The sequence below is a fragment of the Zootermopsis nevadensis genome, unplaced genomic scaffold (genome assembly GCF_977971745.1).
Source record: "Zootermopsis nevadensis isolate Lab colony 2312 unplaced genomic scaffold, Znev_1.0 Znev_ptg000011l, whole genome shotgun sequence".
Taxonomy (NCBI): domain Eukaryota; kingdom Metazoa; phylum Arthropoda; class Insecta; order Blattodea; family Termopsidae; genus Zootermopsis; species Zootermopsis nevadensis.
The window spans coordinates 1,317,342-1,344,253 of NW_028259143.1; the positions used below are offsets into that span (position 1 = coordinate 1,317,342).

The following is a 26,912-nucleotide window of genomic DNA, read 5'->3' on the forward strand; positions in this document are numbered from 1 at the left end:
TTGTAATAGAACTGACAGCTTGGAATTATTTGAAAACTAACTTTTTTATTTTGGGTTTGAATCGAATCCGTATGTAGCATCCATTACACCTAACAGATGTCACGATTAGGCAGTGTTTGTGGGGCAAGATACAAATGGTTCTTTCTGTTTCAGAAACTGTTCTTCTGAGTGTTGTAATGAAAAGTTTGGAGGTCTGGGCTCCTTATGGTGATACGACGTTCTTGTTACGAGAGAAAAGTAAAATGAAAAAAAAAAAAATCATTTCTCCCTAACTTTTTAATGCCCAAAATAAGTAATGAAAGTTCAGAGTTCAAGACATGTATTTTTACATGACTTTCTTAAAAAACATGTAACTCATATGAATCATGTAAACGAATAGGAATATTTCTAAATATCACGCATGTGCTGCAGTAAATATTTAAGGAGTGTATGTGTCAGCCACTGTTTTACCTCTAATGCAGGCTAAAACTACGAATAATCTGACAAGAATCACTATAAAATTAACAATAAATATGGAAATATATCCATTGGTTAAGATTTCTGTCGCGTTTCGTAAATTTTTAACTCTTAATGTGAGACTTAAGATTCTCATATCGGTGAAGATGATGTTATTCAGGGTTGTGACACTTAAACCCTGATGATGGAGGCAGTATGTTATCAAGAATGTAGGTATCTCACAACCCAGGAAAACATTGACGTAGTTAGCGTACATGTAGGGAAGGCAGGCCCAATCAACAAGTCTGATCTCCGACCTCCCTCGACGACTCAGCCTCGCGTGCTGCCAGCAACCCGCTCCACAGTGCACTGAGTCCGTTCTATTACTGAAGGTTCACTCGATTTTTTTATGGAACTCGTAAAGGATTGTGGGTGGAGAGAAAACTGCTTTATCAGCTCTGTCAGGGGCGGAAGGGGTGAAGGGAGGGTGAGCATTGTTGTCTCTGTGGTTTGGTTTTCGAGAGGGTTCGTTTGTAAGGCGAGGGGGGGGGAGGAGGTTAAATATCTGGTGCAGTTCTGTTGCTGCTTTTTCTAGTCTTAGAATCAATAATTCGATTATTTTATCCTATATCTATACTGAAGGAGATGCCGATATTTTTAAAGGACCTCGTTAGTTGAACTCCATAGAGTACCGACAGTCTGTTTGCCTTGTCCACTAGAGGGCAGTAGTTATTTTTTGATTTTTGTACACCTCAACCCAACATCCTGTTCACTTACGAAATCAGACCCTCTCAAAACGTAAACTATCGAAAACTTCCTTGGTTTGCTCAGAAAGTTTCACCCCAAACTTTAAATAGGCCTGTGTTCGTCTTACGATATTAAATGTGTTACATTCTACAGTATGTTCAAAAGAGATGCTTTCCATTGGTGAAACCTTTCCCTTTTTTGTTTATTAACTATGTAAAGCATCTGAATAATATCTAAAAATTCAGTACCTCAAAAGAAAACATAATCCATCTCCATAACAGCGATTATATTGTTTAATAATGTTTACAGAAATAATAGCTGTTTATTTCTAGAATCGTACGAAATACATAAATATACCTTCTGCACAAGAAATGAAAATGGTGTTTATAATTATTATCGGGCTTCAGATTTTTAACAATAATAATGGTTTGATCTTCAGAAAAAAAATCTGTTTAATTTGTTACATAGTACTCCCGCAAGATTTTCCGCCATGTTTTGCGTTTCACTGTGAGCACTCTGTATTTCCACGATGCAATAGGCAACATTCTTTTTCTGTCTGTCAAGTAGAATGAACGCTAAAAAGTGTGTTCTGAACTCATTATTCGAAAAGACACTTCTGAGATTCGATCAGTCGACTGTCAGTGGAGTAGTTTATTTCTAATATTCGAGTAATTGATACCAAAATTGCAATTCCAAGTAGAAAATACATATTTCCATCCATTACGTGGTCTTTAAATATTCATAAAATACGCAATGTAATTAAAATTAATATGACATTGAACCGAAGATCTCCAAGAACTGTCAAGTTGACTAACGAAACAAAATCGTGACGAAGACAGGTGCTTGCATGTCATGTTATCAGAGGTTAGCCGTTTTAATCATGTTAAATCAGAATTATCCAGGAATTAGTGCGAGGAGGGGGAGTCAGGCCTAAGTATAATTACACGGTTTAAGAACAGGGGAGTGTTAGTTACCATTTTAAAAAATTCAATGTGGCACATGTTGGCATACGTTACACTGCCATCTACCTTGTAAATAGGGAAAGAGTCTGTTATCTTCATCTTGCGCTGAATACAAATTACAGGCCACCGGAGGGGGGGGGGGGGGGCTAGAGCGTTGTGGGAACTGAGCGCGCCACGTGGCAGACACGTGGATCAGACGTCACGGAAAGTGGTTTTATGACTGCGAGCCGTCACGGTTACTTGCGACCTCCTGACCCGCGTTTACGTTTAAAATACACAGTCCCACGTCAGCTGTCAGCTGTGATTCTTCAGGGTCTCTGGCTGCAAAGGTTTCTGTTGAACGTGATATCCGAAGACCTTGCCAGGGTTTGTGATGGACCGGGACACTTCAGTCCATTGGCCGAACGATCAGCAGTCAAGAATACTTGGCCCGTCCTCAGGTTACGGGTGTACTAGACGACCCCCAGATATGGAAGTATGCTGACTCAGCAGTCGCGGACAGCCGACAAAGGGTGGCCCTCCGGTTTGTGGGTTGTTTGCGGTTCAGAAGCGAGGATTTTGTTTTATTATCGAGAAACTACAACATTCTTCACAAATATGTCGGATTTCATTGAAGTCGACGTGAAAATTCGAAATGTCTTTAGACGTACGTTCACTTGTCGGCTTGAAAAGAAATGTCTGTGCCAACAGCCCGGATGGTTGTATCCTAATTTACGTGTTTTAAGGAAATATAGGCTTATGGTATCCTAATACCCATGTGTGCCCTCCCCTAAATAATGTAGCATTCAAAATGTTTCCGTGAAACGTGGTAAAAAAATAACAAAATGGTTTGCTGCTACAATTAAACATAATTTACAAATTTATTAATGTAAATGTTAGCGCCCTAATTTGTGATATTTTTGGCATGAATTTGATCTTTCTATGTTCATTCGCGTGGGCATCGAATCTGAACGAATGAGATTTATTTCACGTTCACACGGCGACAAATATGAAGATGGCCGTCGTATTGTCTCGTAGAAGTTTATAGACGTTTCAGACGTGCTCGTCGAATCCATCATCAGGGCGGAAAACTTCTACCAGGTTGCATAATGCAACAGCCTAGACGACAGTCATCTTTGAACATACGCGAGTTTAAAATCGGATCCTAATGTAACAGTTTTGCTCAGAAGGGACTGTACGCAGAGTATGCGTGCGTTCAAGCAAAAGAGTCAATCCAATGTGAAGCTTGAGGGACCTCACCCGAGATAAAATAGCGTACGATTCGAGGTGGGCATACAGATAATGCAAGCGATTGGATCGTGAATTATCTCAGCGTATTTCTTGAATTATTATGCCCGTGTGATTTATTTTCATGTTAACGGCTTATACCAATAATGGAATAGTCTATATTTACGAAAATCTTAGGATTTGAATCGAACGGACAGATTATTGGAGGTTATCGACGTGGTTAGAAAAAACTGAAATTATTAAAGCCGAAATAGGGAGGGAAATGCCGGAGGGAGGGATGGAGGGGGTAAATGCATCGATTCTCACTGTAACGAGTTTGAGTGTCTAGGTCGATGGGCTCCAAACCGCATTTTCCGGCGAGGATCTTGAAAAAGCCATTTCGAGTAAAATCTAATCGGAGTCCTACGTGTTAAAATTCTTGTGGGCGGTGTTACCCGTTAGTCCGCCATGTTTTTATTATTGTTTATCAAACGTTTAATGCATAAAGGTATCTCACCTCAGCTTCACAAATCACTTTTAATATTGTCATCCCATCTACTTCTAGGTATTGCAATTTGTCTGTTTCTTTTAGGTTTTCTGACAGTGAACATTAATATGAAGGAGTACAAATTTTAAAGTTCTGTGGTATAATTTTCTTCATCTGTTAGTCACTTCCTAAAGCTTAGGTTCAGACAATTTCTCGAGCGGTTTCAAGTTTCTTCAAATTACTTGAGGTCCTAGTCCCGCTTGTATGTAAGAACACATTTGTTCCTCGTTGTTTATCTCGCTTTAAAGAAAAATTAATGCTATATAATATCATCGCGTGTGATAGAAATTGCATTTTTACAAACCTGTCATGTGCTGTTTCGTTAAAGGAATCTATAATATCAGGATTTCGTGTTTTGAAACGGACACAGTGCCTTCAGTATCTGAATATTTTTCTGTCTGTATCATTCACAGAACATTCAACAACGAATTCACTGTCAGTGATAGTATAGGTTCTAGTCACGAGAATCAATAATACATTTCACAACACGAGGCAATAATCAGACTATTTTTTGGCCCGATACGTACAAAACCTCCGAACTCTGTGCGGATTCTAGGGGAGGCAGCGAGGTAACTCCCAGTTAATGGATTGCTTAAGGAGAGAGAAGCTTGGGCTTTGCGTGTGATATTCGGTGCTGAGTACGGATAGACCCTGGAAATGGAACCCCTGCTTCAGAACCCAAAATAATCTACTTTGACTACTACCGTCCGCTACAGCGATTTGAATCTCCTGTGTGAATGATCGTATCGTATTCGGAAGGAATTTATAATAATTATGTCCTTGCAACCTAACAGCAGTACAAAATTATTATGAAGGTGAAAAGTCCTTCGAAAATGTGCCAAAAGAAAATCTGTCCCGTTACGCGCCACGTAGGAGCAAAGGGGGAGAGGTCGTGTAGCTCCTACTAATTTTTAACCTCAGCACTAGATGGGGTTAGTGATTGGCGTCACTCCCCGGCCTCGCTTTACCTCCGGGAAAGAACTCCGGTACCAATCGGACAGGAGGTTGGGTGGACCTCAAGGTCGGTCTGGACCCAGAGGGTAGTATTCGGTGACTATGACGACTTATCTACCCCGGCTCCCCTTCGGAAATGTGGCAACATTGACGACAGTTACAAATCAGAATTTAATTTAGGAATAAATTAATAGCGCACTAAATGGGGAATGTAGCACGCAGGGAGGGATGAGAAATGAGTACAAAATTTTGACTGTGAAGCCTTATACCAGAATCCGCCACATCCTGAGATGTTTAAATCAACGTCTATTACAAATATATATATCGTCTCAGGCTATTACATGGTTATTGCTCAGAAATAGTCTCTCCCTAAGATCTATCATATTATCATCACATTTTACTCTCAGCCTACATAGTGGCCATATCTGTCAAAAATTAAGAGCAAGTAAGTACCTTGTCTCCTCCATTCTAGCTACACGTCTAGCCCACCGTGGCGACGTGCGTTTTATTACGCGGTTGTAGAGGAATGCATCATTAAATTGGCGTTGAAGTAATGCAGGCAAAACGCAATACATCAGAGGATATCGCGGTCTTGCGTTAGAGGTTAATGAACATGAGGATAGTTGAGTCTATTCAAGACGCTCTCCTAAGGACGACCGACACCCGCCCCCTTCTGGCGTCCCGCCGAGACGCCGTATTTATTCATGTTCTCTGCACGATGCAAGAATCAGTGGGCGGAGAACACACATCCTGTTCTAGATGTTTGCGACTATGGCGTGCATAGACGAAACAATGCGTGCATGCAAAGTTTATGGTTGGAAACCTCTGTGGAGCGTTTTATACGTGGATTTTGAATTGTGGGTTTAGAAGATTTGTTTGTTACACGATCTTTTCTTGAGATAAGGGTAATTTTAGAGAGGTTAAAACTCCGTAAAACCGTCTTGAGTTCGGAAATTAACACAATTAAAGTTGATGGAAATTCGAGTCCCCTAGAACTGAAAATTTCATGAATTGCTATAGGTTATCAACGGCACAGAAAATACTGTAGTAACCCCAATTCTGTGAAGTAATTGTGCGTATGTGAGAGAACATTCCGTTTGACGAACTTGAGCTTAGGAAAACCGCGAAAATCCTCGTCCATGATTTCCGGTTTCCGAGTCTACGTTTGAACCTTGGACCCTAAGAGTATCGAGTGGTAAGCATCTGCGATTCGTGCATGGGAAGATATCTTCCCATCAAATAACGGCCTGTAATGTTGCCGTTTCTCACGCACTTCTTAGCGGGTGGTTCACAAGCAGATTCACGGAGTCAGATAAAGTCGCCTCAGTGCGTGGGAGGAAATGTCATGGGAGTTGGATGAGCTGCCCGTCTGACGAACCAAACGCGTGATAAGAAACTGCAAATGTTATTAAGCTGAGGTACGTTAAGTCTCGTTGCACTTAAATCGGTTTGATTTTGTTATGTTGCAGGGGCATTGAAGCTAATTTTCTGATCGCAATTTCTGCGTGTCGACGAGGAGCCATTAACATTCGTGGTATTTCTGATATATAGTTGGCAGGCCTGCTCTGTGCTTTATGGGTTTTCACTTCCGATTGCACAAGCCACAGGTTGGCACGCGAAGACGTTCTACGCCTGAGTACACTAGATGGGATTTCAGGTTGCGGCTTCCTGCGATGTTACGCCGTGTAGTCTGGTACAGGTTGACCGGTGTTTCAGAGGTGTTTACTGCCTCCATCTTCGGTGTGGTGGTAGTATTGACTGACGAGTAAGGGAATGGCCGTCTTCTGTTGCGTTGACCGTGCAGTCTGGTATAAATGACTGCCTTGATGATGGATACAGTAAGCATCTCCGAAACGTCGGTCAAATTCGACCTGTCTTTACGTCACAGAAGGCAGCCATCGTCATCAGCAGCTCTATAAACTTAAAGAAATTGGTGATATTTTTTTTTTTGGTACAGAATTTTATTTATCAGATTGATTTGTTTTCATATTTTGGGTCGTGGCTCAAGTTATTAATTATTTTTTCTAATTTATTAATTTTTTGTTTATGAGCGTTCGTTGAAGCGATCTTTCATGGTCGTGCACCTTAAACATTGAATGTTCTGCGGCCCTGAGACACTGTCATTCAATGACCACTCTCTGTAGTCTGGGCACTGCAGTCATCACAGAAGTCACCATAAAGGATTCATGTTTATTATTCCAATGACGTCATCCATTTTCATACGATGCATTCAAACCCCAGTGAGCAGGACCATAATAAATGTATCCGCTACTATAAAAACGGAAGCTTTATTCATCGTGCGAACTGAGCACAAATTTATTGGGTGGAAACATGATTTCGCCGTAGAATAGGCGGATTTATACACAGATCTGCAATCAAGACATTCGGAGCGAGGCGAAATACGACAACACAGATTTAGTACCTGTTGGAATTTTTATTCCAAGGGCTGAGTTACGACAAAGTTTAGATATATTCTCATTTATATGGAAACTGTCTGTTGACTGATATTTCATGTGAATTATATAGCATCGTAAATACTGCATTGTCATTTTGGAAGGGATGTATCCACTCTGAACTGGTCGATGTGTGGAAAGTTGTACGCCACATTCAGAAGAAAAAAAAATTGAGAGGTTCAGGAAGAGGATTTTCTAGCCACTGACTCTTGGTATAATGACGAGTGGGACTTTGTATTTTCTTCTGAGGAAAATATTTGAACCTGACAAAGTTGAAGTGACAGGAGGGAGTAGAAACTGCAGAGTGATAACCATTATAAGTGAATTTCAGCCTGTCTCTGCAAGTATGAAGGCGACTTTCTTTTGGAATCTTCCCCTTTGCAGTATAGAATACATTGAACGACGTTTCAGATTACTCTTATGATGGAGGCAGAAAGTAACTGCGAAACGTCGGTCAATATCTGACGGACCACACGATACTGTGTCTCATAAGATGACCGTCTTCGTTCTGATCGCCGAATTTATTGTCAAATAAAAGAAGAGACCAAAGTGTCCACTATATCTCTGGACTCTTCTTGAAATAAAATTATTGTTCATTGTAAGATTCTTATGTGCATGTCACACGTTGACTGTTGCTATGTTCCTTATAAACCATGGCGTCGCATATTTCATTAATCGATTGCAAAGGAAAGAAATTACAGTGGTCATAAATTGCTTTTGCAACGCACAGGGAAGTTTATTCCCGAGTCAGAAACAGGTCAGAGACAGCTGACACTGGACGAATCTATTGTGTTTGGGTGTGAACACGGTGTTAATTTTCGATGCCAAGATATCTGTGACACCCTGTATGTTACAATGCCTTTTAGAGGTAGGAGCATTGTGAAATACAAGCACTGAAATATCACGCTAGATTTTCGAATATCTTCGTAAAGTTCGCAAATCTCGCGTGATTTTCTTGCACAGTTCATCACATAATTATACGCCGGCCGACTCGAGTGGCTTTCTGTTTATTTAAATGCATGATTTATTGATTTAGGAGGCAGTGAGTCGTTGTTACGACTGTATTATATGCGTTGCTAAGAAACGTATAAAAGGAAGTTACGTTATTATTTTCAGTATGCATGTATGTATAATACTATGTGCTGTTTTATGTTGGGTACTCTCCCCTAGAGAAAGGAAGCGAATGGCAATATAGCAGCAGAGCCCCATCGGAAGTAAGAAGAATAAGAATAAATGTAAGCGAATTGAGAAGCAGAAATATCTGAGGGTGGAACACTAAAACAGAATATCGACGAATATAATTTTTATGTGTTTTCTCTTGGAAGTTCAAATGAGCCTGTAAAAATATCTCCGTTGTGGCGTCCGAGTGTTTTATGAGTGGAACATTTTGTTTGTGATGTGCGACAGTCAAGTTTTCCAGGGGACGCCAGTAGCCGCGGAATGAAAAACGTTTTTCTCTGTGGGGATTTTTCTTTCACGTTTCATGTGCGAAAATCTTCGCTTGTTGAACGTGCATCAGAAACCACATCACGTCACCGAGGAGGCCTTACAGATGATGCATTCAGTATTCAAAATGGGGACATTTTGAGGAAAGTGGCTCCTTCTTACCTAAGTCTAAGGGCCACATTATTCTTGACAACCAAAGAGGCTGGAAGTTTCCTGGCTTTTATGCAACTCTACGTTCTACTGCAGTCTTTACTAGAGGCAACCTATGGACCAAATTAATCCGGTCCGCACACTCGAACCATATTTATTTAATGCACATTTTAATATTATCCTCTCATTCACTGCTGAATCTTCGGAGTGGTTTATTTACTTCAGATTTCTCAACCAAAATTTTGTACGCATTTCTCATACTTCCCGTGTCTCGCTACATACTCCGTGCATTTAATTGTTCAGGATTAGATCATCGTGACAGCAGGAAAAATGAAAATTAAGAAACTGTTCGTTTTGAGGTTTCTTCCACCCCTCTTGCTATTTCGCGCCTCCGAATTTCCGATGTTCTCCTTAACGCAATGTCTGTAAGGGTCCTCACCCTCTGTTCAATTTTTCGCATCCGTAAAAAAACAAGTGAAATTAATATTTTGTATGTTTTAGTCATTTGCTGACGTTTCATCATCAGAATATTTGAACTTCAGCCACGTTTTCGAAGTATTTAATTTTTACCTATGGATTCTTCTGTTGTTCATTTTAAATTGTGATACCGTATTGTTATTATTTTGTACGAGGTGCTAGTCTGTGTATTTGTAATATCGATTCAAATGTATTCCTAGTAATTGTATTCTCAAAAGCTCTGTTGGATTCTTTTCAATCATAATAATTCTCGCTACCATCATGCAAAAGCAGTAAACAGATTTTGGGGTAGGAGAAAGCGAACCGACCTTCTGGACACTCCCTTCAGACAATTTCGAGGACTCCGAAGCGTTAGGGAGGGCAGGCCCTTATCTGGCAGGGATTCAGAGCTGTAATAACGAGTTGCACGTACTATGGTAATGACTAGCAACAGAGTATTTATTGTAGCCCTGTCTGTGGGCTGTGTACCTCCCCATCCATCTACCCCCGCTGTGGTGTGAGAGATAACCCCTTTGGAAACCTTGTGCCACAACAGGGGGTCTGAAGCCCCGGGGGGGAGGGGAGCGCGGTTACCTCACGTTCCATACGTGGATGTATTCAAGCCGTCATCTTGATATTTATGTTATCTGCTCGCGAAGTCTGTTTCCACCTCAGACTATTTTCAGTTCGTATGCGGCATACATGGGGGCGGCTGATGGACATGTAGAGTGAAGATGCGTGTTGAATTGTTCTTACCTCTGGTCGTGTGTGCTATTCTTAGGCCAGTTACCTTGAAAACAGGTCATATAGGCCTCACGTGTGTGTTGTCTTGTATTACGACGGAAGAAATAGCACCAGATAAGGTATAAAATGATTAAGGATTAAAATAAAAAATATAAATTATCTGTCTGATTTATTTAGATGAGTGTTTGTGCTACATAACCTGCTTTTTCGTTATTTCTCGTCTCATCGCGTATTTTTTTGTATTCTCCAGGCACTTCCTTTTTGTGACGTACAAATTTTCCTCCTCAGCGCCCTTCTGTCTTGTTCCCCCTACGCCCGCGGGACGCAGGAGGTCCGCCGATGTCTGTGTGCAGCCCACGAATATTTTTGAAGTGCTGTGTCATTCTCTGTGTTTAAAAGCGGCCATAGTTCAAATCAAATGAACAATTTTAAGCGAATATTTAATGCAAACAGCGCTCATATTTGTCAAAGGAAACTGAATAACACGTGGACGTAGTCTCAGTTTCTTGTAGCGTCCTTTAACAAATTGCCGCGAAGTTTATTTGTAACTTATTATTATCGTTTCTGTCTCTGAATTCAGATTCCTTTTTTTACGAAACAAATTTACTAGGCTATAAAATGTCTCATGTAGTATTTTTGTTTCTTCAGAGAGCTGCAAAATGTTTTGATTCACTGGGCGCTCTGTTTAAGACAAACTCATGGCCTGCCCGATACCTTAGATTCATAGCGAAACGACCCGCTATGTTTAAAGCAGAATGTACCCCATTCGTTTTCAAAACGACTTTATATGGAGAGAGAGAGAGAGAGAGAAGAAAAAACGAAACTAAGTGGTGTGGGGGGGGGGGAGAGAGAGAGGAAGGAAGTCTGTTTGCCTGGGTAGATTCCAATCTCCATATCCCGTCAGCTACCGCCACACGTGGCGAAATCGGGAAGTACGTTCAGATAAATCAGCTGTGGAGACAGATAAAAGACGTCAGATGTAGGAATAATTTAACGAGGGAGCGGTCAGAGTGTGGGAGAAATTAGGAGAGTCCTGGGCAGAACCTGGATTGAGCGGATAAGCTCATGACTCAAGGGATGTCTCCGTTTTCGCTTTTCGAATTCGGCATTTTTATCCGAACGCTCTGTTTCTAAACACGTGAAATTTATGCTCTTATCCTCGAAGTAAGATACCACGTTTCGACCTCATACAAAATGTTGGCAAAATTAAATTCTTATTCAGTCTTTCGGAAAGTATTGTATTTTCGAACTTAATAAAAAACCAGAAATTTTCGCTGTTTATCTGTCTTATAATTTTGTCCTGAACTTCGTTTCCATTCTGGATAACCCCTTTTCTTGTTCCAAAATTTGCTACGTCTCGCTGTTTTTTTATTCCGACGACGTGGTATGTAAAACAGCTGCTGCCATGGTTCGCACACAGAATCCGTACAGATCAGTGGTTACTATGCATACCACCTGTTCTTAAGTTAATAACTATGAATACCATTGAGAGCGTCTGTTTATAGATCCCTCGGCTCTCTGAATAAAGAGAGGTGTGGTATGTACTTACATTTGTAAGTAAAATGTGGATGGGGAATCTTAAAGTGGGGGAATCCTCGGTGACGTCATCGTCCAATAAGAAAGGCACCACTCACATTATAAAAGTTATTTCTTATACATAATTCTGACGTCTCAGATGCCATTCGAGTAGCATAAATTTCGTTTTCGTCTACAGTCTGAGGTGCAGTAACTCGTGAAAGGTGTTTCTTACGTTTCCACGCGTTGGCCAGCTTTGTCCAATTATGAGAAAACACGAACACGTGTCTTATTCCGCAACTGCACGCTCACACGTTGCGCACATTGTCTAGGAAACCATCTTACAGCTTTCCGAATTGAAAGCTATCGATCAAAGGCCTTAGCTAATACTTCTCACGCTCTGATCAATCAATGTCACGTCTTCCCCCCTTCCCGCTGTAACCCCTCACGTTGATCCGTTATAAAAGTTAAGTAAAGTCAATCGATTTGGCTCCTGAGATAAGAGACGATTATGAAAAGGGCCAGGGCCGAGCTGCATCTACACAAAGCCACGAATCTTATCGCACTGATGTGTGTTTTTTATTTTCTTGAATTATAAACGAGCGAAAAACTTCGCTCTTCAGCTATTGAACCTCTACTGAAAGAAGGCTGTGTCTTTAATTCTAGGTTCACAATAAAGAGTACATATTTGAATACCCTATTTGAAGTCTAGAAATGTTTAATAATTTAGCATTTGGAAATGAACAATTCGTAGGACGAATGTTTACGTCACGAGTAGTAGCAGTCACTTGTTTCTTTTTCTATGTATAGTCTGTACGGGCAAGTGTAAGTGGAGTGTGCGTGTTGGTTCAAATCTGTATTACCGTGAGTGGAAGCAATCTTTCTTACTCCTTCCTGAGAAGCTTGTAGTCGCTCAGACACTCAGGAAGTTCCCAACATTTTAAGGAACGCGAACGTTCATTACCGTGTTCACAAGAGCCCGCCACTGGTCCCTACTCTGAGCCAGATGAATACAGTACATGCCACCCCATCCTATTTATCTAAGATCCGTTTTAATATTATCCTCCTGTCCGTTTAGAGTAAGAGGGCAAATAAAATGTTCAAAGCTGCACGAAGCATGTCACAGGTGAACCATTTTAATTCATTTCTACTGTACAATGTTGAGGATTTTCTCTTTGAACTGAGATATTATGGTTAAACTTTCAGCGGAGGATTTAAAAGTTTCTAATGCGGTATTTTCCGACTTTCTGTCAAAGTTACTGCGCACGTGGGACTTTTTCTTCTACGTGAGCGAACAATTTTTTTTTGGGGGGGGGGGGGCTCCGAAAGTTTTCCAATTTTTCATACCAGATGGCTTATCCGCTTAGATTTTCTCGTTCTCTCGTCGCAATTTTACTTTCAACTTGTCGTACGGCAACTGTTAACGCGATCTACCGTCGTTTAATGGAACCTTTCCTGCATAAATATATATCTCACGTGTTCTGGAGCATGTCGATGTCCTCTACATCAGTGGTATTCAACCTTTCTTGTTCGCGTACCCCCAGATATAATTTCTCTTCAACTTTGTACCCCCAAAGTTGTTGGTGTATAATTCAAGTTATACATAATATATAATCTACATCTAAAATAAATTAAATAAATTACATTACTGATTATTCAGTGTTTATCATAAAATAATATGTATATTTTTAAATTACACGTGCCCCCGGGGGTACGCGTACCCCAGGTTGAATACCACTGGTGTAGGGAATTTCTTGCCTAGCTAAGCGACTGTCACTTTCTCCAGGAAGAATATTTTGCGCACAATTAGTTTTTTTTGTTTCATATCATATATCAGCGGTATCAAAATATTTAATTTGAGGGGGGGGGGGGTTGTTTGATTGCATTTTAATCTCTCTGGGGCCCTTTACGATACTTCCAGAAAATGTTGGCTCTTTATTTCAGTCTTTTCAGGCGGATTCTAGGGCTGTGTATTAGAAATAGTCCACGACAGTTTTATTCCTTATCCTTGCCACGCCCCTCTGAAGGACCCCCTTCCACCTCAATTGAAACATGCACTTGAAATGGCGTCAGAGAATCTGCCCCTGATATAATAGCAAATGTACGTCACGCGCTGTTCGTGAGACGCGTAAAAGGTTGAATTAAGTTCTGACCGTAGCGACTCTGGTAGCGAGAAACCAACCGCAGAACGTAATATTGTCTTTTTTCCCCCAAGCAACTTTAAATTAAACGCAGCGAATATAAACAGAAGTCTATGCACGTGGCAATCAAACTCCCAGCGCTGCGTGTGTTACGCACGTATTAACACGGTTATGGTTCGTTGCCTGTCGTGTGCCCTTTGAATATTCACTAGGAAATTACAACAGCGCGTGCAAGCGACTGGAGCTGAGTTCAGAGCGGTTTGTCGCATAATTTCACTACGGTTTTCAACCGGACGACCGAGATACGTTTCCATGGTTACTGCAGTGGCTTATCTGTGGCCCGGAACGCGTTGGGTTCTCATAATTAGTATTTCAATGACCGTCTTTAACTTTTACAGGGTGTCAAGTAAGTCAGGTAGTTCTACACCACCAACCAACAGGAGGATTTGTTTTCTTCGACGTACGACATTTCGAAAAGCACTTGACAGCGATGTTCTGCCCCTGGGGTGTGACGTGTGTATTTTTGTCTTGTGCCGGCCATCATATGCTTGCCCGCACCTCACCTCACCCCCCCTAACCCGATATTCACCCTTCCTGGCAATGTGGCAGGGGGTTGGTTGGCGTATCCTGGCGCCGATCTTCCTCCCCTCCCCTCCCCTCCGCTGTAGCATCACACCCATTTTTCATTTTTCATTTTTCGAAGCCCCTCGCTGTCAGGCTTCGACCAACTTTCTGATGCTGCAGCAGAGGTCAATTACCTGATGGATTTCCAGTCACCTAAACTTTACAATCATTTTCCCTAGGTTCATTTTTGGCCTCTGAGATCACGCACCTCGATAAAGGTTAATGCGTAACGTTAGATGGGTTCAAATCTTTGTCGTCCGTCAAAGGCGGAGCAGGTGTTGTGGTTGAAGTGCCTCAGAGGGGGTCAGACAGCTGACAACAGCCCACTCACTACCACGCACAGATACCTAGGCCATTACATCAGTAATCACACACGCGTGTATATACAGGATGTGTCTGACTAGCGTTAAGAAATGTTATTAGTGGCGAATGATAATGTGGGCTTTCCTATATTTAGTTACATTACTTGGGATAGCATGAGACGGGATTGCTCAGTCAGTATAGTGACTAGGACGACCGGGGTTCGATCCCCGACGGGGGACAGAGGATTTTTCCTCTAGCCTCTGCGTCCAGACCGGCTCTGGGGCCCACCCAGTCTCCTCTACAATGGGTACCGGGGTCCTTTCCCGGGGGTAAAGCCGGCCGGGGCGTGATGCTGACCACTCACCCCCATCTAGTACCGAGGTCAAGGAAGAGAGGAGCTATACCTCCACTCCCCCCCCAAACGCCTACATGGCGTATAGCGGGACAAACTTTACTTTTACTTAGGATAGCTCTTTCCGCAACGTGGTAACATTATTCTGGGACACCTTGTACACAAATCCATCAACAAATACACGCAGAAAGTCCCGCTATTAAGCAATTTCGATTTGTTTCCTATATAAGAATTTTTAAGAACGATAATAACTGTTACCGATGACTCACTGAGACCGAATTTATGTCGTTTCGATATACGACATTTACGTTAATTTATGTAGCGTTTAAAATATATATTATTTGTTACCTGCTCGCTTATTCCATCACGAAACTTAGTGTTCTGTAAAAGAGTGGCGTTTCGTGACCAGCTGAGCAATTATAAGCTTCTAAAGAAGTACTGCGCTCCTTGGTGTTAGTTACATGTCTGAAAGTACAGACACGCACAATTTTCCCCGCTGGTAGGCGCAGAGAACGAACGTGACAATCCATGACACACGGCAATTTAACCTGACTCTCTAATGCGATGCTTACTTCTTCATGATAAGAACTAATACTTAAAACGGAAATATCTGAAACAGAACTAAACCTTATATTACTGAATTGCCACAACCTTTAATCGTAACACGTTATTGTAGTAATGTTTCTAGAAGTTCTTTCAAGGCGTCTTAATTCCACGTTGTCAGAAGTACGCCCTTTAAATTACGCTGACTAAACTTGTCGGAAGTTTAGTTTCAAAATATAACTCCTAAAAATGTTCATGTAGGAAATTAACTTAGAAATGGAATTACTTTGTAACTAATTTTTAAAACCAGAGTTAATTTGCTTGGAACAAATTGGTGCCTGGTGTAACAGGCCCTGGATGTGTTAACATGTTTCTTTACCATTTAGACGGGAAGTGGACAATTTATGGTGCTAGCTGGCGCTGTGTGTAGACAGACTTAAGATGGAAACATTTCTTAAAGTAGTTTACATTAGGAAATTCCCACTTTTTAAATAATTTTCAATGAAGACTCTAAAAGTAGAAACGTTGTCAAGTTCACACCGGCATGACACGAGAATACCACGAAAACATTTGATATTAATTATTGAATGTTTTCCTCGTTACTTCGTTTCAGTCACCCGTAACAGAAGTACATCTAAGAGCTTCCTAATGGCAGCGGCACTTGCAAATTATAACACTTTGCCATCTAGCGTCGTTGCTGAGAACTTAAGGCCTCTGTAGCCGTGTGGAAGACACACACAGACGTAAACCTTATCTTATTATGTGCACTCGTATATTAAGAGAAGTTTTCACTGACGTCTATTATCAGGGACAAGAATGAGGACTGATAACATCATAACAGAAGGAACTGCTAAATAAGGCAGTGATTCTGTGTACCACGAACTCATTTCGAAATTTGACAGGTGACAGTTAATAATTCTGCTACCTGATGGATACGTCAGACAGATGAAGAGAACAGGGGAATCATCTGCCTTAATATTAGCCTAGTACTGTTCAGTGAAAATGTAACCTGCCGTCTTCACGAACGTTGTAGACAGCATTTTATCTCATTTAGCACGCGTGCTGATAAGCCACCTTTTCACAAATTAGGCTGTTGTCTCTTTAAGGATTGTTTCTGAGACAGATGAAGGATCAGAGTGGACCCGGAAAGTCATGGAACATCAAAACGAGAAGACGGAAGAATTTAATTGCTTGATTTTGGGCCCCTCTAATTTCCTCAGAGCTTTGTCGAATTTCCCCGCAGTAAAATTGCAGGCGCTGTGCCATTAATTATATTATTATTCTCACCTAATTGATATTAATCGAACTAATACGTGGTCCGATGTTTCAATGGCGTTTTGACCACTTCCATACGGAGGGATAAAGGCCACGACGTAACCCGTCCCAAAAATAACAAAGGAGCAATGAAAGTTTCTATGCCGGTTTTAATCACAGATGGCGCGGCGGTAGATGGCCACCCTTGTTTGCTGCCCGCGTATATTGGAACCGGTCGTAGGTGAAGTGGTTTTGATTTATACTTTGACGTGGCAGCGCCAAAGTTTTGGTTTTCCAAACAGAAATAAAATTTCCCCCCCCCAAAAAAACAATAAACAACAAAATCCATTTTCACAGGAGTTCAGAAATTACGATGCTCTGGATTTTGTTGTTGTTCATTTTTTCTGGTTGTTTTCGCAGCGATCTGTAGAGTTGGGGGTCGAAATTGTATTCTGCATCTTTACAAGCCTCTAACAATACATCATGGGGCACATCAGATTCAGAGGGGGGCGAAGAGAAAGGGATTTTCAGTGTTTTTGTTAGTGAAAAATCCAATCAAATAACTGTCTGGCATGGATATTTACTGCTGAATGCATAGAACAGCAAGTGACCCGTTGGCTGCAGAGATAAGTAACAAATTTTACTTACTTTCCTCTGAGTGGTGATTTCCAGGGACCGGAACTGTCTGATTATGAAATTCCGGAACATTTTATTTTTATCTAATTTATTCATTATTACCCCACGTTATTTCTACTATTATCCACTTCCAATATGCAACGTTCTGCCAAGAATTATCAAAAATTTATACAGTAGGCATGCCTCAAATTTTTCAATATTTTTTTTTAAAGATAAAATCCTAATTTTGAAAAATATGATAAAATATCTTATGTTACATTTTCAGACCTATCGTTCTTTGTAATGGGTATGAATTAGCGCGATAATGTCCGGAGGCCGGTACGGGCAAGTGCCAGCTCGGAGTGCGTGATGAACTGTGGCTATGAAAAGAAATAATCAGAATTGCACGCGAGTGTAGTGACTGTGAGAACAGACAAACACGAACGCCAAACCTAAAAACGTGGAGGAGGTTGGACTTAGCAGTGAGATCCGACGCACTTGCTTGATCAGAAGCAGCGCTAATGACCCTCCTCTTATGTTTCCATTTTGTTCCGTTGTTTTTCGTTATGTTTAATTGAGTTTGCTTTGGGTGGTTTTCGTGAGAGTAGACAACATCAGTTGATGCTGTGTTTTGTTATGTAACTCAAAGTTTGTGTTGTATTCATGGTCTCTCCGCAGAACAGACATCGAGGTTTACCGCAAGACGAATTGAAGGTTTCTTACTTCCAGATTTAAAATAAAAATGAAAAATATTTTGGTGGTAGTCACAAGAAGAAATTATTCTTTTATTTAACAATCATTACCATCATTTGAAATCTCCTTTATGGAATGACGTAACGGGGTCACATGGAAATCGGAGACTGTAAGTAAGTTTTGAGAACATTCTGAAGGACCATTGTTTGTCTTTGTTGCTGCTAGGGACAGGGACTGTTCTGGAGCTAACTGAGCTTAATGTCCAATGAGTACCGAGGGTCCGCTCAAAAAGGCGATAGGAGCTCGAAGCTACCATATCATCTGTGAAAATTATGACCATGAGAATGCCTGTAGGCTGTAATTATAATCCCTTAACACGACTTCAAATCTTGGTACTAAATTAATCGCTGGAACAAATATATATTTATGGACATAACATTACAGTTAGTTTTGTCGTGGTAAATTTCAGAGAACTCCTGTTCTTTTAGAAATCTCCCTGTGCATCTTCTAGGCCACGTCTTTGTATCAGTCAATGTTCTCCTATGATAACGATGAGTTGGCTTACTGGATGCAACGACGTGTGGACTTGTAGGTAGATACCAGCATTTCGGAGGAGCATGCTGCCTCAATCCTCAGACAAACATAGAAAAATGAAGGCTTGCGTGTTTTCTCTACTACAAACGCGGTTTGCGGTGAAGGTTTGATCCAAAAACCATTAACAGGAAAATCAACTTTTTTTTTTTAAAGAGCTGAGGTAGTGTGTAAGAATTCCAATAAAGAGACGAAGATGCAAATGTGGATGTTGGAAGGTTGGAATTCAGATTGAAAGCGTCTGCACTCGTTAGAGTTTGGGGGGGGGGTGGGGGGCAGGTTTTATCGATACCTCGTTATGATCAGAAGCAGTGTGTTTGTGAAGATGATATATGGATAGGTCGCTTGATGTCAGGAAGCAATTTCAAAATTACCTCAAGATTGTAAGAGCCACCGTCACTGATGTTTGCGAATCCATGCGTAAATATGATTAAAATTCCGGGGGCACAAATTATGGAAGTAAATAATATTGATTGCACAAAAAAGGCGAAATTGAATAAAGTTGTTCGCACTGTATAATAAAATTGTGCAAAAAATTAACGGAGATATTTTCTTATTATAGCAATTATGTGGTTTAAAAATACCGCGTGTGGAATGTGGAGTTCTGGCAAAATGTCTCTTTATGTTTGGCTTAGGAACGGTGTTTACTACAGTTGGTACAACTATTTGGAGGACGGATCGGTCCGTCACAAGGCCTTTACCAGCACAAGCATCCACTACTTGAAAGGGATTCGAACCCACAGTCTTTGTGTTCAAGAAATATGTTTTCTTATCTCTGCTGTTCGTCGTACATGGCCCGACAACTTCATTATCCCTTGATATTCTGTAACTCTAATATGACTTGAAACATTTGGTAAGGCGTACAGGATTAGTGTTCTTGCTCGCCGCTTTTGGAGAGAGGGTCTGGAATGCCGCTGAAATTCTCAAAGTTTTCTTGTTTCCCTGTGATCGTCTCCTGCTGGACGCGAGCGAGGTCGACGTGTCTAGTAAAAGTGGATAACCTGAATTGACTTTCATGTGGTCATCCATGTGTGACCTACAGAATACAGCTGATAATAGATCGATAGTTGCCTACCAATAAAACTCTGTAACTCTGTGACCATAAATATGTATCCGCAAATGTAGCGAAGACTTTATTCAGCATTTAAATTCGGCCTTCGAATGTTGAGATTTATCCAGCGTTTGCTTTCAGTTGTCATCTTCATAACACTCCATTGTAAGACTGAAATAATCTGGAACTTCTATATTGAAGTGGTCTATCAATTGTTCAGGTTATGTATTGTGAAGGCACAGGTTGGCTGTAGGACCAGACGTGATTTGCCTCGAAACGTCTTAATTTTTCTTTCTATTATTTGTAAACGAGAAGACGAAAGGCCGTGAGCTACTTTTACAAAGTAGAGTCCTTTTTTCCTGACAACCAATAAATTTCCCGTTATGAAGCCCGTAGATTAATTACTGTATTCGAAATGGCCCGAGTTCAAATCTCGACTTTGAGACCCACTGTCATTACTGAAGTTCTTGTGGTTTTCTTTTTCACTTTACCGGGATAATGCCTTAAATTAGGCCACGACCGCTTATTTACTGTTTATTAATCATCATGTCATTCGATGCCTTTTGTCTAAGCGTAGTTAAATCAGCCATAAAAATAAATGCAAAATAAATGTTATACGCAAGTCTTCTGAGGCAGAAGATCGTGTACATAATATTTAAGAATCCAGTCCGTACCGCGAAGAAAACACAGCACTTCACCATTACAAAGATCAATAGTTTAATGCTGTTAAGGAAATATTAGCTGTTTACAGTCAAAATCTTACGATGTAAATAAATACAGAATGGAGGGTTATTGATCGCTGAATGAGAATCGCTTGCCAAGATTATTCGCTTGACTCCCTCCATGTTGAGACCAGAGGGTAAGATAAACAGATGGGAGGCCTTAGGGACCCTTAAGAAGCCGTTCAAAGTGAGTCGTGGCATTTCTCCTTACGTCGCAGAGTGAACTTGGCTGTTAACTGCGAAATGCGTGTGTGTGTGGGGAGCTCTAAGGATCGATGTTGGTAATCAATCCACAGGTTGATGGTAGGGAGGTACGACCAGGAACCTGTTTGATTTCTCTCGTTGCAGCTGATGCTGGCTGTCCGGGTAGCTGCCGTTCTGCACAGCTGTTACAGGCCTCCCGCGTTACTCCTTGTGTAAAAGTTTATTGAATATGGGGGACATTTCGAATATATTTGTACATTCCGTTTCCAATTAAAATAGACATTGGTCTGCGAGTAATACTTCATAAAAGATCTTTCCTAATCAAGCAACTGTGGTAATATAAGCTCGAGATTAAACTTGGCGAATGCTAAGACCATGGACAGTATTCTGGCCGTGTGTGTTGTGCCCGTTAAGATGTATTTTAATTTTGTTCTCCCACCTTCTCGGTTCTTTAAATGGTTATATTTCAGCAGATGTCACCATCGCAATTTACTAAAATATTTATTATTTACAGCTTCAGAAACACGTAAATATTTCGTAACAGTTCTCTTGGTTTAGCGATTATATAAAATCTCTGTTCTTTAGCTGGTAATTTTCTCCGTCCGAAATTTATATATTCTCTGTACATCGATTCAGTTAAGAACAAAAATTACTTGTTCGATAATGCTTTTATACATAGTTGCTTTGTCTCAAACAAAAATCTTCATAACAGAAGGCGCGAGCCACATTTTGACAACCGATCTTCAGGCAACGTTCAGTTTGAAGATACTCTGGGACCTGCACTATCGAACCAATATCGTTCCTTTGACGGAGGGTGGTGCTGGAGGCTATTAGGGGTGAAATATTACGCTAAGGGTGTGGCGAAACCTCCTGCTTACCGATTTCCTTCAACATTCTCATTGGATTTTTTGCGCCCTCAGCAATGCAATGTGGGTAGGTAGCAGTAGATATGGAATGACAGAATGTCTGTAAGCGCTGAATTCTGATGCAGGAATAACTCTGGTACAAACAAGGTTAAATAGTTGTCATTGCAGAATTTATAGTCTTTCAAACCGACGCTAGTTTAAATAATATGTAAGAATTCAGTCCGTAAAGAAAACACAACACTTCACCATTACAAAGATCATTTTAAGGAAATAATATTTAAAAATCCAACCCGTACCGCGAAGAAAACACAACACTTCACCATTACAAAGGTCATTTTAAGGAAATAATATTTAAAAATCCAATCCGTACCGCGAAGAAAACACAACACTTCACCATTAGCAGAGTCCCCCCAGTGTTTTAATGGAAAATTCGACAAATGCCTACTGTTTGTCAATCTCTATTTCCCGAAAATTTTTCCATTAGCATGATCATTCCATGTAAAAAAAGTTGAATATCCCCAAACTCAACATCTTTACCGGGACTCGAACCCAGGAGAGTTTTACGGATTTTTGACCTTTCTGAAGTCTTTTCCTTGTTTCACGGAATAAGCATGCCACACGTGGTGGACTGAGCTGGCTCAAAATAGGGTCCATTTGCGGGGTCTTGTGAACAGGGCAGTAAACTTGCAGTTTCCATGACTACAATCTTCTACACAAAAGCTCTGCTCCACGGAGTTTCTTCCCAAACATTCTTTCTAATAGACAATGATTCTGAACTTTGTCTATGAGAGGTCTGTAGAGAGAGAGAGAGAGAGAGTGTGTTTAATTTTAAGACGCTGTCAATCTTAGCTCAGACTGTGTAAAGAAAAACGATAGGTTTAATTAATAATTAACTAGAAAGGATGTGGAAGGTAGTGACAGTGGTCTGTTTAAAATACATCCCTGGTGTCTTCCTGGAGTGACTGAGGAAGAACGTGATAACTGTCGTTATTATATCTTTTATCTCTTCCGAGAAATGAACCCGCGGTCTCACAAATACAGAACAAGTGTGCTGACAGTTTTATAGCGACGTTTGGCGTCCGTAATGTCAAATTCATGTTCTTTTGATTGATTTTGAAGCCTAAAAGTAATTGATCATGACAGGAGAGGGATAATTAATTGTAATGATGTTGTAAGACGGCTTTTGTGTTTTGTTAACGAGGTAATTGGAGGAATTATTTTAATGTTTTAATAACCATATATGAATTACGTCACTGAGGTAATATTATAGTAAAGATTAAAAGTGTATTAGAGTAAGCAGAGAGAACTCGTAGTGTTTTGTAGTTACACGTTGCTCGTTCTATTGTGTTGAAACAGAGTAACATTTTAACTAAACATTTGACAAGAACGTCCCAACCAGATGCTATACTTTTCATGATTGATTACATTTCTCCTAAAGAAGAAAAATGTTTGCAAATTAAACTTGCAACTTAACTGCACGCTGCGAGGCACTTTGATTTACAAATGGAGAGTACACACGACCCTGTCCTCTCCCCTAGCGACACAGGTGACTAATAACTTAAGTAGCGACGTTGCTTTTTTTTTTCCACGCCACGGGGAATCGATGCTTGTGTTTGCAGTAGGCGTCGTGTAAAAACCACGCGCTCTAACTCGGTGGGTAAACAGCATCGTACGTCACACTTGCCCCCACGACGTCTAGTGTCTCATGAACGACACTCCAGTTAACACAGACTGATGACTGCGGGGCGAAGGCCCTACCCGCTGGTTTGTGTTGACAGACTTCGAGATTACTGCCCCCCCCCCAACCCTTCATACAGCCAGGCCCCCTTTCGGCTTGGTCACATTCTAGAATAATAACCCCAAAGGAAATTTGTCTCACGCATTCAGCGATACGAAGAATTTTTTTTAACAGTGAACTGTAAAATGTGTACCTGTTTATTAACGTCAGTGGCGTCTTTCAATTTCCAATCGATATTCTTATCTATCGACTCAGAAATGTAGATCGATATTCACATAGATTTCTCTGCTAGGCTTACGGAACTATTATCTTAAACGTATAAGAGCAAAATAAATATTAAAATATCGGTTTGTGTGAAAACTCACTTGATAGGGCGTATGACGTTTAGGTTTTCTCAGTAACTCTTGGCAAACTACTCTGTTGTTATATAGTACAAGTATCAAACGTGTTCTACAAACAGGTGTTTGGCGGTATTTTCAATCTCGTGTCCAAGATTTTATTACAAAAATTCGGGTTTGATTGGTTCTAAGTTGCGTTAGTCCGGTTGTTCCTTTATTTAAATTCACAGCCTTCGTGTTTTTAATAAGTGTCTTCTTAAGAATCGCCGATATGAGGCTGGTCTTAGACGAGATGGAAGCATGTGTGGACCAATACGCATGTCGCCAACAATTCCTGCACAAACGTTTACTGAAAATCTTTGCTGGAAGCTGGATTCGCTTTGATATAAAGTCAATTCATTGCAACTTATTTTTGGCTATTATTTCGAAAATGAAACATTTGTGACCCAATGTTCATAGGAACATTTTTTTTTCTTATTTTCTATCCTGGTACACGCACACGAAGTTTGTAAACATACTTCTCGCAAAAATCGAGGAGGAATCACGTAAATGAAGGACTGAACATATAGCTGGTTGGATGTAGCCAGACGCAAGTAAAGAAATATATCGGAATGCTGGCATTTGTAAGGCCGTGACGAAGTTTGTTGGTAAATCGTAAGATATTGTCTCAGGTGCTTCGATCATAAAAGGTTTGAAACATTGAAATAAACAGGCATGTACTTCTGCAAGGAAACATCTTAGGACTGACAAAGCAGTGGGTCACATGACCACAGCCGTGGCTAAGGCAAGGAAAAGGAATTGTTTATAAGCTAAAGTTCATAATGAAAGGCCTGAGGCACAGTCTGTTCAAAATAAGTTACTAATTCATCACAAAACGGAACAACATGGCGGTGGTCTATAATTGAAGACAGATTCAGTCCTTGACATTAAGGATAGAGTACAAATATTTTATATGTTTTTCTTGTTTCCAGTCAAGGAGACAACACCGCACACGAAGCTTTTAAATAATAATAACAACATTGCCCTCGAAAATTAGTTGGAACAAGTGACAAGGTGTTGGTGGAAAATTCTAACCAGAATTATAACGAATAACGTAGTTCTTTTTAATGTTGTAGTTGGCTGAACCGGATTCCCGTCTGAACAGCTGGTGACTCAAGATTTCGATCTGCGATGGTCGGAGATGTAGCAAGAACTCAGGACTACCTTTGACATCTGTGAGACGGCAAGTACCAGATTAGATTTTAAGGAAACAGTGTTGACAGAATTAATGTCATAAACACGATCATTATTTTGGACACTTTCAGTTGTCATAAGTTTTTCATCTGTCATTTCGGAAAATGGGACGTTTTCCATTATCTGGTTAGAGATCATGAAGGTTCCTGTTCAGCTGTACCCCTTGGACAGAGCCAGTCTTGATTCTTAACTTCACTAAGGTCGTTTTTGTAATTTTTTTTACCACGATTGAAAACTTACAAAATAATTATCACGTTTATGAAATCACAGCATCTACAAAAACATTTGGGGTTAAGTGGCTGTCCCCTGGGCTGTAGGGCCGTGAGAACTTCAAAATCCTGTTGGATCCATCTGGCTCAGGCTTATGTAAAGACTGTAATGAAACTTCGGGTCCGAGAGATGGCAGTGAATGTATCGACGAGCTTAGCGGTCACCAGGTCTTCTCCATAGAGTTACACGTATTCTATTTATGATGAAGGCAAAACCCATAAGTTTATGAAGGTTTCATGAGCAGAAACCTGGATTTTTTATGTTGTGCTCGGAGTGAAGCATACTGCTGAAGCAACAGGGGTTGGGGGATGTGATCCGGAGAGCATTTGGTATAGGGGCGGTGGGGAGGGGTGCAAAGTACCTCGAGAGGGAGTGTAGCTGACAGTTGCTAGCATTAGCGAAGTGATGGATACGACAAAATCTTTCAGCCCAAAGTCCAGTAGTGTACAACTTAATATTCCTAACGTCTTCGTCTGATATTAATTTTATAACAAGTTAGACACAGCTCTCTATTGCACATTTTTTATTTGTCGGTTTAAACATTAATATTAAGGGGCCAGGAAGAAAACAATCCACGTTCTAATGACAAGACGAATATTTAAATCCCTTGGAACGTTTGATTAATGAAGTTAAAAGCTGTCACTGAGTTTAATTAATTAAGCACTACCTAATGAAGACTTACGGAGTGTGGAGGTGTAGCTCCGTGTATTCTTAGCTTGGCGTTGCATAAAGATGAATGGTCAGTTTCTCGCCTCACTTCCTGGGGGATGAGCTCCCGGTGTCGTTGGACAGGGGGTGGGTTGGCAAGGGAGAGATCTCATACGTCAGATACCTGGCTTCTCTTATTAAATATATGCAATACTCAATTAAATAATTTATTAGTAAGCGCATTTTCGTTATTATGTGTTTATTCAAGGTAAATGCAATTTCTAACCTTCTTACGTTCAGTTAAAGAACTCTGAAGGACTCTCATTAAATTTGGTGTGAGAGGCCACTGTTTAGTCACCTGTAGTCCTAATAGCTTCAATAGACCCGTGAGGAATGGATGCGACTAGTACAGACGTAACACGTGCAGTTGTTATGAAACATGTCCTTTCGTGACGTAGCTGGAACTGTAGGGATTCGTACACGGAGAGTTTACAAGACAAAGCGCCGCTTTGAAGTTGCGTGAGCATGGGGTATATGGGCAGAGGCCTTGTTGATTCTGGTCCAGCAGTGACCATCCACTGGGCGCGAGCTAAGAGCTGATCCCATCCCCCCCTTTGTCACGTAGGGCAGGGAACACCCAAGGAGACCTGCAGCTCAGCAACAAATTACCCATTATTTCTGACAACATCCAGCATCCTTTTAGTAGTATTATTATTGTTATTATACGATACGATATCTTTCACAACAATTCATCTTCCAGCGCAGTTCTGCATCCCTCCTACTGCATGTAGCATGTCACACACAACTGTGGATCTGTCCGTGGCAGGGATGTCGTCCTTGCTACGTACAAAACTCGCTGTACCTCCGCCATTTATGGGGGGACATCAGGCACATCCATGTAATTCATAGTTACCTCCAGAACCGATCATTTGCTGAATCACATGGGAGCTCTCAGTCAAGCTGTCGCCCCATCAGGGACGGCGTTCCCCAGGGTAGCCTACTCGGGCCCACACTTTTTAACCTCTACATAAATGACATCCCATCCATTGAAAATGATTCCAACGTATCCATCTCAATGTATGCAGATGAAACAAATATGAGTGTTCGCTCA

At 40.8% G+C, this 26,912-nt stretch overlaps 1 long non-coding RNA gene across 2 annotated transcripts in view; it reads left to right on the plus strand.

Annotated features, from left to right (window-relative positions):
* The window catches only part of LOC147874023 (uncharacterized), a 236,715-nt gene extending 211,818 nt beyond the window's left edge, over window positions 1–24,897 (plus strand). For both annotated transcript variants that reach the window (XR_015534661.1, XR_015534662.1), the window contains one exon: window positions 24,766–24,897. This is a non-coding gene — a long non-coding RNA (uncharacterized LOC147874023). The remainder of the gene's footprint in view (window positions 1–24,765) is intronic.
* The last annotated feature ends 2,015 nt before the right edge of the window (window positions 24,898–26,912 follow it).